This window comes from Gossypium arboreum, chromosome 7 (genome assembly GCF_025698485.1).
Source record: "Gossypium arboreum isolate Shixiya-1 chromosome 7, ASM2569848v2, whole genome shotgun sequence".
NCBI classification, from domain to species: Eukaryota; Viridiplantae; Streptophyta; class Magnoliopsida; order Malvales; family Malvaceae; genus Gossypium; species Gossypium arboreum.
The window spans coordinates 61,092,290-61,111,856 of NC_069076.1; the positions used below are offsets into that span (position 1 = coordinate 61,092,290).

Here is a 19,567-nt window from a genome sequence, read left to right on the forward strand (position 1 = left end):
GAGCATCTGATGATTTTGGAGTTGGTGCTGATTGGCTCGCCTCATTAATTCCTGGTCATCGATCAAATTAGAGATATGGGACATACTCAAATTTGTCAGAATTTATTTTCCGAGGAAAAATATAATAATATCATATCTTATCCGTTTTCATGGGCCTCATATATTTTTCTAAAAAATAGGTACAATTTTTCTGGTAGATAATTAGGTACAATATGTTAGTGGTTAAAAGTGACGTAAGTTGGAAATCTTCCATTATTTCATTCAACTGAAATGAAGTATGAAAAAATATTAAAGAATCTATATATTTGGCAAAAACACAAAATATCTCAATAATAAGCAACCCATGTTACAATCATGGTATTTGTGCTAAACCTATCATATTTTGTATTTAATGGATTTATTATTTTAATTTAATTGATAAGAAATTTTAAAATAATAATAGAATATTTATATTTTCAATTTTAATTTTAATTTATTTAACATTAAATGGATTAAACTATAGTTTTAAAATAAAATTCAAAATAGATGAGTGATTAAATTAAGAAGTTTAAACTTTGGTTAAAATATGGAATAGGTCTTTATTTTTATTTTTATTTTACAAATTTGGAATTTAGATTCAGATTTTTATTTTTAAGAATTCAGTTCCTTTGTATTTTTTATTTCAAATTTTAGGTTAAATTATTATCATTGTTAAAATTTTGGGTTAAATTTGTTGGTATAACATTTCAAATTAAAAAAAAAATACTCACATGGTATATATGTAAATAAAAAATGACGTAGTAATGAACTTAAATTTACCAAAATAATTTTAACAGTGTTAGCAATTTGACATAAATTTTGAAATATAAAAAGTAGAGAGACTAAATTTTAAATTTACGAAGAGTAAAAGGACATATGGCATATCTTATGATATATGTTAACTTAAATTATATGTACACACATAATTGTTTAACTGTGTGACTGAGTTGATGTCATGAGTCAGCTCGACATCAATTCAATAACCTTACATATTTTAGATAAACTCATATGTATTATTATTAGTTTCAATACTTACGTTTAATATTATTAATATGTGACAATCGATGTTCAAGAGGTAGAGTTTGGTTGGGATATTTCATTAAGGGTGCCTTCAAGAAATTAGGTTTCGGTTAGTAGTAGAAGGCTCAAGGAAGAGGGTTCAAGTGAATCCTAAGGGAGTAGTAATCCATTTGGCATGGATGTGGAAGATCGTAGGGATGGAAAGGGTGTGGGGGTCACATAAAATAGCTTCTATTAAAACAAAAGTGGTAAAGAGGAAGGTGTGGTTGCTCAAGGAGTATGGAAATAGGGACAAATGGAAACTATACTAGGGGATAGGACAATTGAGCATTGTAATGGGAAGAAGAGACAAAGAAAAAAGGAGGGGAAATCAACTAAGTCTGGTACTACTGGTGCACTGATTGAAATTAATGAGAGATCGGCGATCACTAGCGAGTGGGTCGATTGGGTACAAAGTAAATCTTAAGTTGGAACGTTCGTGGTTTGGGGCATCCACGAGCTGTTAATCACCTCAGGAATAAGGTGAGGTATGTACAACCTTAGATTTTGTTTCTAACAGAAACAAAATTGAGTGGAAAGAGAATGAAAAAGGTTTGACTAAAGTGTGGTTTTGTCAACGAGATAGATGTGGAAGCATATAAGTCAAAAGGGGGTTTCTCACTAGGTTGGAGGGGGGAGTACATAGTGCAGTTGAGAAGCTTTTTAGCTATTCATATTGAGAAGCTTACAGGGTTCTATGGTGCATTGGAAGAACACTAAAGAAAGGAGTCATGGGATCTACTAAGGAGGTTGGGGAATTATCGAGATTTTCCATGAATGGTTGTGGGAGATTTTAATGAGATTATGTTTTCGTTTGAAAAAAGGGGTGGCCAACTATGGAATGAAATAAACATGGTTCGCTTCAATGAGGTTTTGGAGGAATGTGATCTCAACGACTTGGGTTTTTTAGCAATATGGTTCACATGGGAAAGAGACCAGTTGCCAGAGAATAATTTTCGTAAGAGAATTGACAAAAGGGTTACAAATTCAGCTTGGTGAGAGAATTTTCTAGGGTATTCTTTGAAACGCTTGCCTCATACTATTTCAGATCATTATCTAGTTTTGGTGGATTTGGGGATTGATAGTATAGGGTATATGGCTCGAGGAAATAAGGGTTAGATTTGACGCACATTGGATTCTGGAGGATTGTTGTGAGCAATGAGTTAAATATTTCTGAAAGGGGAATTTTGATGATGTTCCTACGAAGTTAGGAAAGTTAGACAAGTTTCTTAAAGCTAAGATGGGATGAATTTTTTTTAGTAAGAGAAAAATGTCAAAAATTTTAAATATGAGATTGGCTGATTTGAACTCAGTTGATCCGAATGATGAAACATTAGCAGAGTTAGAAGAAGTTAAGTTGGCCTTGAACCTAGAAACTAATAAAGATGAGTTGTTTTCGGAGTAGTGAGTAGGTGCGAACTGGCTTCAGTTTGAGGATAAAAATACGTCCTTTTGACATAACTTAGCCAACCAACGAAAAAGGAAGAATATTGTGAAGAAATTGAAAGGACCAAATGGGGAGTGGGTCGCTGGGAAGAGGAAAAGGCAATTGTGGCGACTGACTATTTTAAGAAGTTGTTTACAACCTTACATATGATAAGTAATGTTAAAGTGTTGTCGAGGATTTCGACTTGCATTCAAGAGGATATGAACGCCGAGCTTGTTGAGGAGTTTAGGCCCGAGGAAGTGGTGGAAGTAGTAAAGTGTATGGCACCATTAAAGGCATCAAGTATGGATGGGTATCCTACACTATTCTATCAAAAATACTGGCACATTGTGGGGGATGAGATAAATAAGTATTGGTTAGATGTACTGAATAAAATCAAAGAAGGTAGGCACTATCAACAATACTAATATTGTGCTTATTACGAAAGTGAATACATCAAACTGTATGTCGCAATTTAGGTCGATTAACCTTTGTAACATGGTGTATAAAATCATCTCTAAAGTAGTGGTTAATAGATTTAGAATTGTTTTGGATAAATGTATAGATGATGCACAAGTGACATTTGTTCTTAGAAGACAAATTACAGATAATGTGCTTATTGCATACGAGGTGTTATAGTCTCTAAAACATAAACGAGATGGAGCACAGAGTTATTTTGCATTGAAACTTGATATGAGTAAAGCCTATGATAACGTGGAATGAAGTTTCATAGAACAAGTAATGAGTCGTATGGGATTTTGTGATGAATAGGTGTCTCTAGTGATGGGATGCGTTCGAACGGTTGAATACTCGATTCTATTTAATAGGGCTCAAGAAGAAAAATTCAAGCCCTCAAGGGGGTTGAAACAAGGCGATTCACTAAATCCATATTTATTCCTAATATGTGCAGAAGGGTTTTCTTCTCTCCTTAAACTGGCGAAAGCTGAAGGGTCCATTAAATGTGTAAGGGTAGAGAGAAGTGGGCTATTTTGAACTCATCTGTTTTTTTGCAGATGATAGTGTATTGTTTGAGGAGGCAAGTTTGGAGGGTGTAAATGCTATTAAATAAATAGTGACCGAATATGAAGGGGTATCGTGGCAGCTGATTAATTTTGAAAAGCCTTTAATATTTTCCAATAGTAGTGTGTTAAGAAATATAAGGGAACATATTGGGACATCCCTTGGTGTGATGGTCGCTTGTAATCCAGAAAAAATATCTTAGCTTGTCGACCATAGTTGGTAGGCACAAGAATGAAGCTTTTGCGAGTTTCAGAGACAGGTTCATAAAGTGCATAGAAAGCTGTAGTGTGCATCAGTTGTCACTTGAAGGTAAAGAAGTCTTTATAAAATTAATTTTACAAGCCATTCTAATTTATACAATGCAATCCTATTACGTTGTGCCGTGAATTGAAAAGTATTATCAGCTAGTTCTAGTGGAAAATTTCTAAAACAAGGAAACGAATCCATTGGCGTTATTGGAAGGGGATGTGCAAGCCGAAAGTCAAAAGTATAGGGGGATTGAGTTTTATGGATTTGGCAAAGTTCAACATTGCGTTGCTTGCAAAGTAGGGTTGGAGATTAGTTATGAAATCGCATTATTTGATTGCTCGTGCCATGAAAGTGAAGTATTATCCAAAAAGTTATTTTATGAGTGAGAACCTTCATATACCTGAAGAAGCATTTGGGGTGCATGGAATCTTTTGGAACTAGGTATGGTTGGAGAGTTGGAAATGGCAGATCGATAAACATTTAGCCCTGAACATGGAAGAGTAGCAGTTCAGAATATTGATGTTAATTATACAACGGTAGCAGATCTTATTAATATGGAGTCGACTACCTGGAATTTAGAGACACTGAGAAAGTTTTTTGTTGAAGAGCAAGTAAATAGAATATTGGCTATCCTAGTTGCTGAAGTTGATCTTAGAGATGAGAGGGTGTGGAGAGGTGATAATACAATAGTGTATTCGGTAAAAAATGGATATAAATGGCTGCTAAATGAAGGTGAGGCAACATTGCCTGGGGAGGTGGTACAACAAAATACACTATTATAGAATTTCTACAACAAATTATGGAGATTACAAATTGTGAGCAAAATTAAAATTACAATATGGAAACTGGCTAATAATTACATCCCTACATTTAATAATTTACAGTTGAAGAAATTGCTGGTGGTGAATTGTTGTCCTCTCTGTCGTATAATGGACGAGTCTGTGAACCATATTTTTCAAAGTGTCCTGCAATGAGGGTGGGTATTGACGTCTCACCCAGTATTCAAGGACAAAATTGGAAAATATGGTTAGCAAATTTATTTGTCAGTAGAGGAGAAGATCAATGCAAATGGTTAGCCATTGTTTTCTAGGCGGTTTGGTACCACAGAAACAAGGTCTATCATCAAGGTGAAAGGCAGAGTATAATTGGCCTTGTTTCTTTTGTTAAAGCCTATTATACAGAGAGTACTCACACAGAAACAATGACAACAAGTATAAGTCAGAATAACATGGTATGGATCCTATCGATGATAAATGTAGTTAAATGTAATTTTGATGCGGCTTTTAACATGTGTTTGCTTAGTTCAGTGACTGGAATAATTTTTAGAGACAATTGCTTAGTTCAGTGACTGGAATAATTTTTAGAGACAATGAGAGGTATACTTTGGCAGCCTGTACTTACTCGAATAACTTTGTGGCCGATGCAACTATGGCTGAGGTGAGAGCCTGCTTACAAGCGATGACGGTAGCTAAAGAACTGAGATTCTGGAGGCTGGTGGTGGAGGGGGACTCCTTGACTGTTATTAAAAAAGTTCGATCACTAGAGGAGGACAGATCAAGCATATTTGTGATTATAAAAGAAATAAAAGAAAGGGTTCAAAGATTTGAAGAGTTTACTTGTAGCTTTGTGGGTTGATCGGTGAACTAAATAGCACATACAATGGCGGAGGAGGGAAAACAATGGTCATCGCCGAGGATCTGGATTGAGGAGGCGCCTTTTAGAGTAGAAGCGACAGATGGAAAAGACAGAAGGTCTCTGAGATGAGGATGAAATGGGTCGGAGGAAATGGCATTTAAGAACTCCGACAGTTCGTTTCTACAAGAATCCATCGTGTATGTTGAGGGAAAAGGATCTATGGAGAAAGATGATGATAGTAGTGATGCTGTTGAAGCATGCTAGAGAGATGAGGCTATTGTTTTCTTTTTTAAAATGTCTTTTGGGTTTTTTTGTTTTGTTTTATTTATCTGGTGGTTTTCTTGAGGGTTCTTGAGGGGGACTTGCTTGTTTATGTCTGTTAGGTTTTGGCAAGTTTTTTACTTTTTCTTTAATTAAGGGTCAATCACCATCTGTTTGGTGACAAGTGTAACCCATGCAGTCATACATTTATTTTCCTAATAATGGCATCTTTTCAATTTTCGGTAAAAAATTATTAATTTTAAATCTTATATTTCTTAAATTATTTTTAAACGAACACATTTCTAAATACATTATTTTTATCAATAAAATCAATAAAATTAACCTTTAACATTTACATATTTTTATCAATTTAGTCTTTATTCTTAAAAATTATCTCAAAAATATAAACTTCAATATATAAAAATTAGAATAAAGTCTCAAAATTTAAAAATATTTATATAACTTTAAAGTTTGCTTGAAAACTGTTTCAGTTTAATCAATTGATTAAACACATATCAATGGAAGGAGCTTTTTGTCTTCTCTTACAAAGAAAACAACTAAAGCCCCTGATGTTACCAGCAGCAAATCGGGAGGAAAAGAAATGACTCAGAGGGTGTACAGAACCAAGCAGTGAAGATGAAACACGGACTCTTTACTCTTTGAAGGCTCTCTCGTCGGAGTCATAATTACCGGAGAAAGTACAACTCGTCGAAGAGGAGCTGTAATATGGGGGTTTTACCTTTGAAAGGAAATAATAAATTAAAAGCTTTGTTCTGTTGAAAAGCTCTTGCAATGATTTCAGGGCATCAACGGGGGAGATTGTTGTTAGAGAAATTGAGATGATGTCCGATTATGCTGCCGTTGTATTTAATACTTAGCTGGAGATAATGTATATGATTTTTTCAAGAAACATCATCAAAAGTTTTTTCACTTTTTTTCCTAAATCTTGTATACCAGAAATAATAGTCTCAAATTTGCTTTTAATTAATATAACATTTGCAGATCATTTTGCATTTTCTTTAAATTTTATATATATTTAAAATTGAGATTTTTTAATATATTTATTTTAGGGTATGTATTTGCTACATTAAAAGTGTACTTTTTAGCAGATAGAGGGAGCTGGCAGTGCCCATGGCCCTCTCAAAATAAAAAATATATATTTAGCCTTTGATTTTTTTAAATTTTAAATTAATAAAAGTAAAATTGTATTTTGATCCCTTAAAATTATAAAAATTTAATTTAATCTTTTAAAAATTATAAATATATAGACTACAAAAAATTAAAATTTCATTCTACTCCTTAAAATTTGTTTCGGCTTACACTCGTCCACAAGTAACATTAAAAAATTGATAGATGTCTTTTTTTAAAAAAAAAATATTTTACTATACTCCTATAGGACAATTGTTTACCCTTTGACCCTACTTGCTTGTGGAGTTAACAGTATGCCAAAATAATTTCCCATTTTTTAAGTTCAATTTTGTGTATATTCATTTTGATTTCTTTAGATTTTAAAAAATATTTACACATTTTTTATTTTCACATAATTTTTTGAATTCGGATTAAAATGATAACATATGTAAATGTTGGAGGGTTAACTTTATTTTATACTAATAAAAAATAAGATGCATTGACAGATAAATTGAACACTGTGAATAATTTTCTTTTGCTCATTTTCAAAATTGATAGAAATTAAATTATTTTATTTTTTAGACGGACTAATTTACTCTATCGAAATTAAGAGGAACCGAATTTTTTACCTAATTAAAATAAATTCACAAATTAAAGTTGATTTTTTTACATCTAAAACAGTTTGTAAATGCATCAATTGTGGTTTTTCTTTTCTCAAAATATTTGAACCAAATGAAATTAAGAATTTTCTAAAATCTCCTCATCATTTTTGTTAATATGTAAAAAAAAGGTTAAAAGAAATTTCAAGCAGTTAATTATTGATTGATCTTGCAGTTAATTACTGATTGATCTTGGTAAACAATATTAGATAGCTGAAAGTGGAGGGAAAAAGTGGAGAAGAAAACAAAGAAAGGGAAAGAGGGAAATAAATACATTGATGATAAAATATTTTATTAAATAATTATTCTTCTTTTCAATTCAGCTTAAAAGATATAAATAGATAATTTCTTTTTCTTGTAAAAAGTAAAATAGAAAATTAATAATAAGAGAACAAGACATGAAGACGTGGCAAGGGAAAAGCGTGTGACATGTTGGGCAATGATGCGACAATTTGCAAATTGCGGGTAAGAGTGGAGGAATATGGTCCCAATCAAATAAATTATGAGTAAACTATATGGAAATTTGTAATTTCAAGCTATTAAATTTTAAATTTTTATTTTAGTGATTAATATTATTAAAATTTAATATTTTAATTTCTCATCCATTAACAAATGTTAACATGGTTTTTATTATTGACATAATAATAGACTTAGCTCTTTAATATTTATAAATTTTATCATTTTGGTCTTAGTTTTAAAAATTTAATAAATAAATTCAATAAATTTAACTATCAACTTTTCACATTCTTTTAAATTTAATAAATAAATTCAATAAATTTAACTATCAACTTTTCACATTCTTTTAAATTAATCTTAATTTATAAAAATTCAAAAATAAAAATTTAAAAACTTTAAAAACTAAAAACTAAAAATATATTTAAAATTTTATTTTTAATAAAATACATACAAAATTATAAATAAATTATACTCATTTTTCTTTTTCTAACATGAAATTTATTTATTAAAATAATAAAGTTATAAATAATTAAAAAACTAACAACACTTAAATTATATTCAAACTTTTCTCTTATTTTATTTTAAAAATAATAATTTATTTATTGTACATCTAGCCTTGTTCCTTAATATTTGCCAAATTTGCGAGTGCGTGGCATCGCTTTTGCCCACAACCACCGACAATAGTAACCCTTACTCTAGACTCCTCAATTTTCACATCCTTTGTCGTCATGCCATCAAATTAGGAATTGGTTGTGGAGCTACTGATATGACTTTTCACCTACTGATTTTCCAATACCTCATTGTAATATCCTGATTTTGGGCCTAGTCGGAATAGTGGTTTCGTGACCACAAAATCCGAGATAGAAATAATTATTTTATGATTATTTTAAGGTTTATGATGTCATTGCATGATTGTGTGAAAATTTCGTAAATAAATTTTATGCATAAAGTGCTTAATTTGAAATTTGGGACTAAATTGAATAAATTGCAAAACTTGTGTTCTAGAGGTATTTTGCATAAAATTGAATTAGATTATTAATTAGAGGTCCTTAAAGAGTAATTTTACCAATTTCTAAGTCTATGGACAAAAATTAGGACATGGAAGGAATTTTTGGAAGAAATTTTTGAAAAGTTTAGTAGTAAGGGCATTTTGGTCATTTAGGGGTAAAATGAATTAAAATACAAAATTAAAAGCCAATTTTGCTCATCTTCAACCCCATGGCCGAATATAGCAAGGAGAAACCATGGCTAGGGTTTTCAAGCTTCCAAGCTCGATTGTAAGTCCGTTCTAGCCTCGTTTTAATGATTTTACGCTTTTGGAGTCCCGTAGCTCGATTTAGCTTATGCTAGCAATAATTTAACCTAGGGTTTATATTTGGAAAAATACCCATAGGTGAAATTTGTGTATTTTGGTGTTTTATGATAGAATGTGAGGTTTTAAATTATGTTAGACAACTTGTGCTACTCGGTTTTAAGTGAAAACGAGCAAAAGGGCTTAATCGATAAAAATACCTAATAGTCATAAGTACATGTTAGAGTGAGAATTTGATGTTGCCATAGAAGGAAAAATGATCAGCATGTCATAAAACATAAGAAAATAGGCTGAATTTTAATTTACGAGCTTTGGGGCAAAAGTGTAAATATGCAAAAGTTTAGGGCAAAATTGTAATTTTTCCAAAATATGATTTTGGGTCAATTTGAATAATGTGAGTCCTAATTAGACTATATTTTAAATGATAGAGCAAGGAAAACTGAAATTGGGCTAAAATGGGGAAAATACCAAGTTGTGGACGAAATGGTAAAAATAGCTATTTTCGCATACGAGGTAAGTTCATATGTAAATGTTGGTAACATAGTTATTATTTTAAATGTTTTAATGTTTTTTAAATGATATGATAATTATTATGAAATATTATACTTGTGATAATTGTTTGATAATATGTAATTATGTGAATTACTTGATGAGTATGAGCTATCACCGAAGTATCGATTTTGATATTCCGTGGAAGACGGCAAAGATGTGAGATCGAGGAAAAAAGCCCGTTTGAACCTTAGGAATAGATTAGGATATAAGTGACATGTCACTAGGATGGTTGAGCATCGAACTCGTTGAGTTGAGTCCGAGTTCACTTATGGATGTGAGCGTCCGAACTCGTTGAGTTGAGTCCGAGTTCGTGAGAAGTAACTAGGCATCCGAACTCGTTGAGTTGAGTCCGAGTTCACTTATGGATGCGAACGCCCGAGCTCGTTGAGTTGAGTCCGAGTTCACTTATGGGCGGATTACATGGTAGCTTGGCTACATATGTGGCACTTATGTGCAAACTTTCCATGTATCCGAATTATATTCCGATGTGTTCAACGGGTAAAGTTCTACTCAAATGGAGGAATACTCAAGATGAAAGGGACGTATTGGTAAGTGTTGTGAAATGGATACTTTGAACAGGTATGTACTTAACCCTCGGGTTGAAAACTCGATATAACAACAATATGGTAAGATGATAAATGAAAAGGTGATATGAATGTCTTGGTGATGATTATGCAAATGATGTTTTATGTTTGCTTATATGGTTATGTTACTTGCTATTTGCATGTGAGCTTACTAAGCATTTATGCTTACTCCTCCTTTTCATTCCTTGTAGTGTTGACAAGCCAGCTCGAAATCGGAAACGGTCGGAGGCACGCTCACACTATCCGTATACCATCTTGGCATAATGGCTTGTATATTTTGAGTATGGCATGTATAGCATTATAATCATTTTATATGTATGGTCTAATGATATGGTTATTGAGTGATATGGAAATAGAAATGCTTGGTAATGATTAGCCATTGGAATGGCTAATCATGATCATATTTGGTATTATGTATGTCAAATTGCTAGCTAATCCATGGAAACCATGAAATAGGTAAAATTTACCATAAAATAGATTCAGACAGCAGCAGTGACGTGAGTTTGAAAAATCACTAAAAATAGTAGAAATGTAATTAAATAATGAATAAGTTATGGAATCGAAGCTTGATGAGTCTATTTTCATATGGAATAAGCGAAACAGGTATATGAGCTATATTTTATGAGATGTTTAAATTTTTGTGAAACAGGGCCAGAGCGATTTCTGGATCCCCTGTTCTGACTTTGGAAATTCACCATAAATTTTACAAAGATAATTAGAAGTCACGCTTTATATGTAAAGATTCCTTATTGAGTCTAGTTTTATTAGAGACAAACGGCATAGTCATTGAAGGTCTGTATAGGGAGATATCTGATTCGTAATACACAGAGGTCAGAGTAGTTGAACCCTGAAACAGGGAGACTTTAACTAATAAACTGTACTAATTGGCCCAACCAAAATTCTAGAAAAAATTAGTAGATATATATATGAGTCTAGTTTCAGGAAAAATTTATGGAATTGGATTTCGAGTTTCGTAACTCAAGATATGATTTTTAAAGCGACTGTGATGCAGTTAGCCAGCTTGTCTGGAAATTTTAAAATGAATTGTATGAGCTGTTTAATTAATGAATTAAGTCCGTTAACACCTCGTGTTCGACTCCGGAAACGGTCTCGGGTACGGGGTGTTACACTCATCCTCTCCTATATATTTTCAATCATACCCACCCTCAAACATAACCTCAAATGCAACAAACTCGTTAATGACAACAACCTAAAGACATTGGTTTTTATCCTTTCCAACCTCATGGCGTAGTTCTTTACCCTACCTAAACATGATGGTCATTAATGTTGAAAAAAAAAGGGGAAAAGCTAAATTTGCTCAAGTCTTTTTCATGGTTTTTGTAACGCCCCCTTACCCGAGACCGTCGCCGGAGTCGAGCATGAGACATTACTAAACTTATTTTAGCATTTAAACAAGTTCAAATAATTCTTGTAGTAAACTGTTCATCTGTGTCACAGTCGCTAAAAAAAATTATATCTCAAGTTACGAAACTTGAAATCAAATTCCGTAAATTTTTCCTAAAACTAGACTCATATATCTACTTACTAATTTTTTTCTAGAATTTTTTGGTAGAGCCAATTAGTACAGTTTATTAGTTAAAGTCTCCACTGTTTCAGGGTTCAACTACTTTGACCCCTGTGTACTATGAATCCAATTTCTTCCTATACAGAGATCCAATGATCATGTAGTTTATTTATCCTAAAAATAGACTCAATAAGGAATCCATACATATAAAGTGTGAGTCCTAATTATTTTTACAAAATTTATGATGAATTTCTAAAGTCAGAACATGGAATCCAAAAATCGCTCTGACCCTGTTTAACCAAAACGTTAATATCTCATAAAATACAACTCTTTTACCTATTTTGTTTCTTCCACATGAAAATAGATTCAATTCAATATTTTATTCATCATCTAATTCTATCTCTACTATTTTTAGTGATTTTTCAAACTCATGTCACTGCTGCTGTGTGATTCTGTTTTATAGCCAATTTAACCATTTTATGGATTTCCATAGATTAGTTAGCACATAAAGCATACGTGTTATCAAATATAATATTGATTAGCCACTCCAATAGCTAATCATTATCAAACATTTCCATGCCATCCATGAGCCATATTATAAGATTATATACACAAAATGATTATAATACTATACATGCCATATTCCCAAAATATACAAGTCATTATACCGAAATAGTTTGTTGATAGTGTGAGCGCGCCTTCGACCGTTCCCAATCTCCTAGCCGGCTTGACAAAACTACAAAGAATAGAGAGGAGGGAGTAAGCATAATTGCTTAGTAAGTTCACATGTAAATATCAAGTAACATAACCATGCAATAATACGAAATCCACATTTGCATAATATCACCAAAGCATTCATATCATATTTCTCATTCATGATCCTACCATATTATTGTTATATTGAAGTCCCAACCCGAGGGTTAAGTACGTACCTGTACAAATTTTCTCATTCACCACACTTACCAACATGTCACCTTCATTTTAGGTACTCACCTTATCCACTTAATATTTACCCGTTGAACACATCGGAATATGATTCGAATACACGGATTTCATGCACATAAGTGCCATACCCGCATCTAGACAAACTCAATAGCCTGCGGAAATTATGTAGCCAAGATACCATGTAACCTGCCCATAAGTGAACTCGGACTCAACTTAACGAGCTCGGGCGTTCGCATCCATAAGTGAACTTGGACTCAACTCAACGAGTTCAGATGTCTAGTTATATCTCATGAACTCGGACTCAACTGAACGAGTTCGAAACTCAAATATCCTAGTGACATGTCACTTGTATTCTAATCTATTCCCAAGGTTCAAACAGGCTTTTTCCTCGATCACACATATTTTCCGTCTTCCACGGAATATCGAAACCAATACTCGGTAGCAATTCATATTTAACAAGTAGCACACATAATTTGCATATTACACAATAATAACCACAAAGCATAATATTTCATGATATTAATAATCATATCATATAAAAAACATTAAATTAATTAAAATGACAATTATGTTACTACATTTACACATGAACTTACCTCGGTACAAAATAAAGAAATTTTGCAATTTAGTCCATAATCTTTTCCTTTCCCCGATCAAGGTTGATTCCAAGTCTTTCTTGGTCTAAAATAACACAATTAGCTGATTTAATATTCACATTTATCAAAATAGTACTTAACTCTAACTTTGGAAAATTTACAATTTTGCCCCTAAACTTTTGCATATTTACACTTTTGCCCCAAAGCTCAAAAATTAAATTTTTTTTCCAAAATTATTATGTTTTATGACATGCTGATCATTTTTCCCTTCTATGGCAACATCAAATTCTCACTCTAACATGTAGTTATAAATATTAGATATTTTTACCGATTATGTCATTTTACTCGTTTTCACGTAAAATCGTTTAGCAAAAGTTGTTTAACACAATTTAAAGCTTCATATTCTACCATAAAACATCAAAATAAACACATTTCACCTATGGGTATTTTTCCATATATAAACCCTAGGTTAAATTATTGCTAGAATAAGCTAAATCAAGTTACCGGGACTCAAAAAACGTAAAGAACATTAAAAACGGGGCTTGGAATCACTTACTATGGAGCTTGGAAGCTTGAAACAAACCCTAGCTATGGATAACCTTGAAATTTCGTCCTAATGAAGAAGATGGACATATTTTGCCATCTTTTTCCTTTTTTTAATCTTTTAATTACCAAATGACTAAAATACCCTTCATTAAAAACTTTGGTTATTTCTACCTATGTATGTCCACTTTTGTCCATGAAAACCTAATGGTATAATTACCATTTAAGGACCTCTACTTCAATTATGCTCTTCAATTAAATCCTTTAACATCTAAAACTCATATTTATCAACTTTTGCAATTAAGTCCTAATAGGCAAATTAGACATGCAATTCATGAAATTTTCTATCGATATTCTAACACATGCATCTAATCACTCAATAAATTATAAAAATTAACCGGAATAAATTTTTCTACTTCAAAATTGTAGCTTCGAAACCACTATTCCTTTTATCACGACTCTCTCCCCCTTTAGGGATTTTCGTCCCCAAAAATCTTACCGGTAAACAGGTGTGGGTATTGATTTCTCATAGTTTCCTCGGGCTCCCATGTAGCCTCTTCTACTCCTTGATTTTTCCATAATACTTTCACGAGAGCGATACTTTTATTTCTTAGTTGCTTGACTTCTCGAGCTAAAATATTAATCGGTTTTTCATTATAAGTCATATCCAGTTGTACCTTAATTTCCGTCGGTGAAATTACATGTGAAGGATCCGAACGATACCGACGTAACATAGATACGTGGAACACATCATGAATCTTCTCTAATTCAGGTGGTAATGCTAACCGATATGCTACCGGTCCAATTTTTTCAATTATCTCATACGGTCCGATAAAATGCGGACTCAATTTGCCTTTCCTGTGACAGCGCAAAATTGACCCTAGTCGGAAGGTGGTCTCGGGACCACAAAACCGAGGCATAAAAATAATTTAAAATTTATTTCGATGCCTATAATATGTGTGTATTCATGTATGACATTTTTTGATGATTGATTTAGTGTTATAAAGGTGAATTTCACTAGAAAGGACCTAGTAGTGAACTTTGAAAGTATGATGGGGAAATGTGTGATGACTAATTAAAGCATGCATGCAAAATAATGGACTTGCATGTCAAATTCCCCTTTGTACAAGTGATGGCCGGCCATGACAAAGAGATATGGGCTAAACATGTCATGAAACATGTTTTGTTGGGCATTAGGGAGAAATAATAAACAAATAAGCATGGGTAAGAAAAGAATGAAAAAAAATGTGTGTGAGTGTGGTAATCCCCCTTGCCGTGAGTTGAGAAAGAAGGAAGAAAAAAATTTGTTGTGTTCATCCTTTCTCATCTTTTGGCCGAAAATCATAAGGAGGAAGAAAGAGGATTTTTACTTCATGCTTGGTTTAGAAGAGATCTAGAAGGCGATTTGGCTAAATTGGCATCAAGATTAAGGTATGTATGAGGTTGTGTTAGGAGTTTCATGCATGTTTTGGTTGCTAACTTGATGTGCATGTTAGCCATGGCTCAAATCTTTGTTATGCCATGGAAATGGTATTTGGCCAAAGTTGTTATGGTGATAAAGCCATTGCATGCTAAGTGTGAAGCTTGATGATGATGCATGCAATGATGGATTGTCTACTCATGAGTAAGATTTTGAGTTTTCTTTTGTTTAACCATGATTGAAGTTGAAAAGGGCATGATTGTCATATTCGGCCATGATGCATTCATGAGCATGGTTCATGCTTCTTGCATGTTAGTTAAAATTTGTGTTTTGGATGGCTATGGACACCTTGAAATTGCCATGCTCATATATGTATATATATGTTTGCACATGATGTTTTGGTTGTGAACTAAGTGATGAATATGTTTGTTTAAAGAAGAAGATGTTGAAGAATGATTGTGAAATTGCAAGCACATTCGCCTAGCACACATATGAGTGCTTGATGCTATAATATAAGTTTTGAGCTACAATATGCAAAGCATTAACTAGTAAAATGCATGCTGTTTTTGTGAGGCATTAAGTGCATAATTGGCCTCAACATGGACATGAATATTCGGCCTTGGGTAGCCTATTGAAGGCCTTAGCTTTTCCTTGATGCTCGAATGAATTGTATTGAATTGCTTGATGTAGTATAAAATGTGCATGACCATTGTGTATTCAAGCTAAAGGGTGGCCATATGACCATTTAAACTCCTTGTCATATTCGGCCATAAGCTAGCACAATGAGGTTTTAATAATTGAATTTGTTTGAATTAGCTCAAGAGCTTAGAGGGCCACAATTGGACAAGGGGAAGGAAAAAAAGTGATTGAATAGCCGTAAAAGCCGTTCGACAACATCCGAGGTAAGTCCTCAAGAAGTGACCTTAATTGAATTATGTGGAATGAAATATGGATGTATTGATTATTGATTTATGTGTATGAGTACTCGAATGATACCGGGCTAAGTCCGAAGGCAATTATGCTAATGATTATAATTGTGTTTGAGCCTTAGTAACGAAAATGAAATATGTATGTCCAATGATTATTGATGTATGTGTGCATGAGAAATTGAATGATATCCGGGCTAAGCCTCAAGACAATTATGCTGGAAATTATAACCGGGTTAAGACCAAGGCAATGGTGCTAGTGGCTATATCCGGGCTAAGACCAAGGCATTCGTGTGAGTCATTCTATCCGGGCTAAGACCAAGGCATTTGTGCAATCGTGATATCCGGTTAAGTCCCGTAGGCCTTGGTGCGGGTTACCATATCCGGCTATGTCCCGAAGGCGTTTGAACGAGTAGCTATATCCGGTTAAGCTCCGAAGGTATGTGATTTGAAAATTATAAGCTTGCTGGAAAATTTCAGCTAATACACTTGTGAAATTTCCCAATAACAAGGTAAGTGTGGTGTGTGCTTTGAGCGCTAGGAGTAAGAGCGTATGCATATCCGCTCCTATGATGGAACGAGTTATCGGCCTTAACAAAGCCGTTATTTGTGTATGAACCTAAGAGTTGGGATGGTGAAGTAAGTATGATTATGTGAATGTGTATTAGTGAAATGATGTATTTGGTTATGAGAATGTAATGCTTTAATTAAAGCTGATTTTATTCCTTGAGACTTACTAAGCATAAAATGCTTACCCCGTTGCTTTGGCTCTCTGTCTTATAGATTTTGCTCGATAGCAATCGGATTCGGGATCATTAAAGTCAAGTCATCCACACTATCAACGCCTCTATTTTGGTATAAATTTTGGTTGAACTTTGAAATGGCATGTATAGGACTACCCCTTGTTGGTTTAAAATGTGGTGATGTATATGTATACGGCCATGCTAAAACGGCTCGTAAAAGTGAAGAATGAACTTAGACTATTTGCGGTTTGTATATACATATATGGTGTCATGATGTGACTATGAATTGGAAATGGGAATGTTGGTCACATGATCAGCCATTGGCATGGTTAAAATGATCATATGTGGACCTATGTATGGCAAGATTAGTTGGTTCATGGAGACTACAAAATAGGTAAGACCTACCTTAAAAACAGATGCTGCCAGCTGCAGTAACATGAATGTGAAAAATCACCAAAATTTGTAGGAATGGTATTAAATAGTGAATCAGCTATGTAAATGAACCTTGATGAGTCTATTTTCATATGGAAGAAACGAAATGGTCATAGGAGTTACTTGTTAAGAGATATTAAAGCTATTGTGAGACAGGGCCAGAATGGTTTCTGGGTCCCCTTTTGCAACTTTAAAAATTTACTATAAATTATCCAGAAATAATTAGGAGTCATGACTTATATGTGCAGATTCCATTTTGAGTCTAGTTTCATTAGAAACAAACGGCACCAGTATTAAAGCCCTGTACAGAGAGATATTCAAGTTGTAATGCGCGAAGGTCAGAGAAGTTGATCCCTGTAACAGGGGTAACTTTAACTAATAAACTGTACCAATTGGCCCGACCAAAAATTCTAGAAATAAATCCATGGATGGATATATGAGTCTAAATTCAGGGAAAATTTACGAAACCAGTTTCCGAGTTTTGAAACTCGAGATATGATTTTTAAGGCGACAGTGACGCAGTTTTCCAGCCCGACTGGAAATGTCAAATTGGTGGGCAAAATATGTGGACTTGACTTGTTAACCCCTCGTGTCCGACACCGGTGATGGTCTCGGGATCGGGGTGTTACATTTCCGACCAAATCTAAGAACTTTCTTCCATGGAGACACTTTTAAAAATACCTTATCACCGACTTGAAACTCGATTTCTTTTCTTTTCAAATCCGCATAGGATATCTGCCTATCTGACGCAGCTTTCAAACAATCTCGAATCACTTTCACTTTTTCTTCGGTTAGATCAGCTCCGTAAATCTGATTTTCTTTGAGTTCAGTCCAATACAATGGCGTCTGACACTTACGACCGTACAATGCTTCATAAGGTGCCGTCTTCAAACTTGTCTGATAACTATTATTGTAGGCAAATTTAAATTACTCTTTCTGATTGTCCATCAGTCTGCGGATGGAAGGCAATGCTGAAATTTAACTTCGTACCTAATGCCTCTTGCAACTTTTGCCAAAACCACGAGGTAAACCTCGAATCTCTATCCGAAATGATTGACAAAGGTACTCCGTGAAGTCTAACAATCTCATTGATATATAATTCAGCCAACTTATCAAGAGAATAATCGACGTCTTAGGAATAAAATGAGCTGATTTAGTCAATCTATCAACTATTACCCAGATGGCATCTTTCTTCCTCGGAGTTAATAGCAACCCTGACATAAAGTCCATGGTAACTCGATCCCACTTCCACTCGGGAATCATGATAGGCTGAAGTAGACCCGAAGGCACCTGGTGTTCAGCTTTTACTTGCTGACAAATCAAGCATCGCGATACAAACTTGAAAATATCTCTTTTCATTCCATTCCACCAATACATTTTTTTTTCAAATCATTATACATTTTTGTAATGCCCGGATGCATTGACAAACAATCACTGTGTGCTTCGTGCAAAATCTTCCGAATCAACTTATCATTCTTTGGTACACAAATCTGATCTTTAAACATCAAGCAACTATCAGAATCGATTCTGAAATCTGATCCTATATCAGCCTCACATTGCTTTCTCTTGGCTTGCAAATCTTGGTCATTTTTCTGAGCTTCACAAATCTCTTGTAAAAACATCGGTCTTGCTTTTAACTCTGCTAAAATCGAACCATCGTCAGACACCGTCAACTGAGTATTCATAGCTCTCAAAGTAAAAGACGACTTTCTACTCAAAGTATCGACAACCACATTCGCTTTCCCTGGATGGTAGTCAATCACAAGATCATAATCTTTTAATAATTCTAACCATCTCAGTTGTCTCAAATTCAAGTCTTTTTGTGACATCAAGTACTTGAGACTTTTGTGGTCTGTATATACTCGGCATTTTTCACCATACAGATAATGTCGCCAAATTTTGAAAGCAAACACTATAGCAGCCAGTTCCAAATTATGAGTCGGATAATTCCTTTCGTGAGGTTTCAACTGCCTCGAAGCATAAGCCACAACTTTTCCTTCTTGCATAAGTACATATCCCAAGCCATTTAGAGAAGCATCACTATACACCACAAATTCTTTACCTGACTCGGGTTGTAC

General features: G+C 33.8%; 1 long non-coding RNA gene across 2 annotated transcripts; it reads right to left on the bottom strand.

Annotated features, from left to right (window-relative positions):
* LOC108470933 (uncharacterized) lies at nt 1-5,844 on the bottom strand. Of its 2 annotated transcripts, XR_008285849.1 has the most exons (4): nt 5,389-5,806; nt 4,341-5,288; nt 4,173-4,258; nt 1-51 (listed from the first exon to the last, which is right to left on the bottom strand). It is a non-coding gene; the product is annotated as an uncharacterized LOC108470933 (long non-coding RNA). The 2 variants fall into 2 exon arrangements; XR_001869433.2 differs by lacking the exons at nt 1-51; nt 4,173-4,258 and having other exon boundaries at nt 4,529-5,288; nt 5,389-5,844.
* Between the last annotated feature and the right edge of the window lie 13,723 nt (nt 5,845-19,567).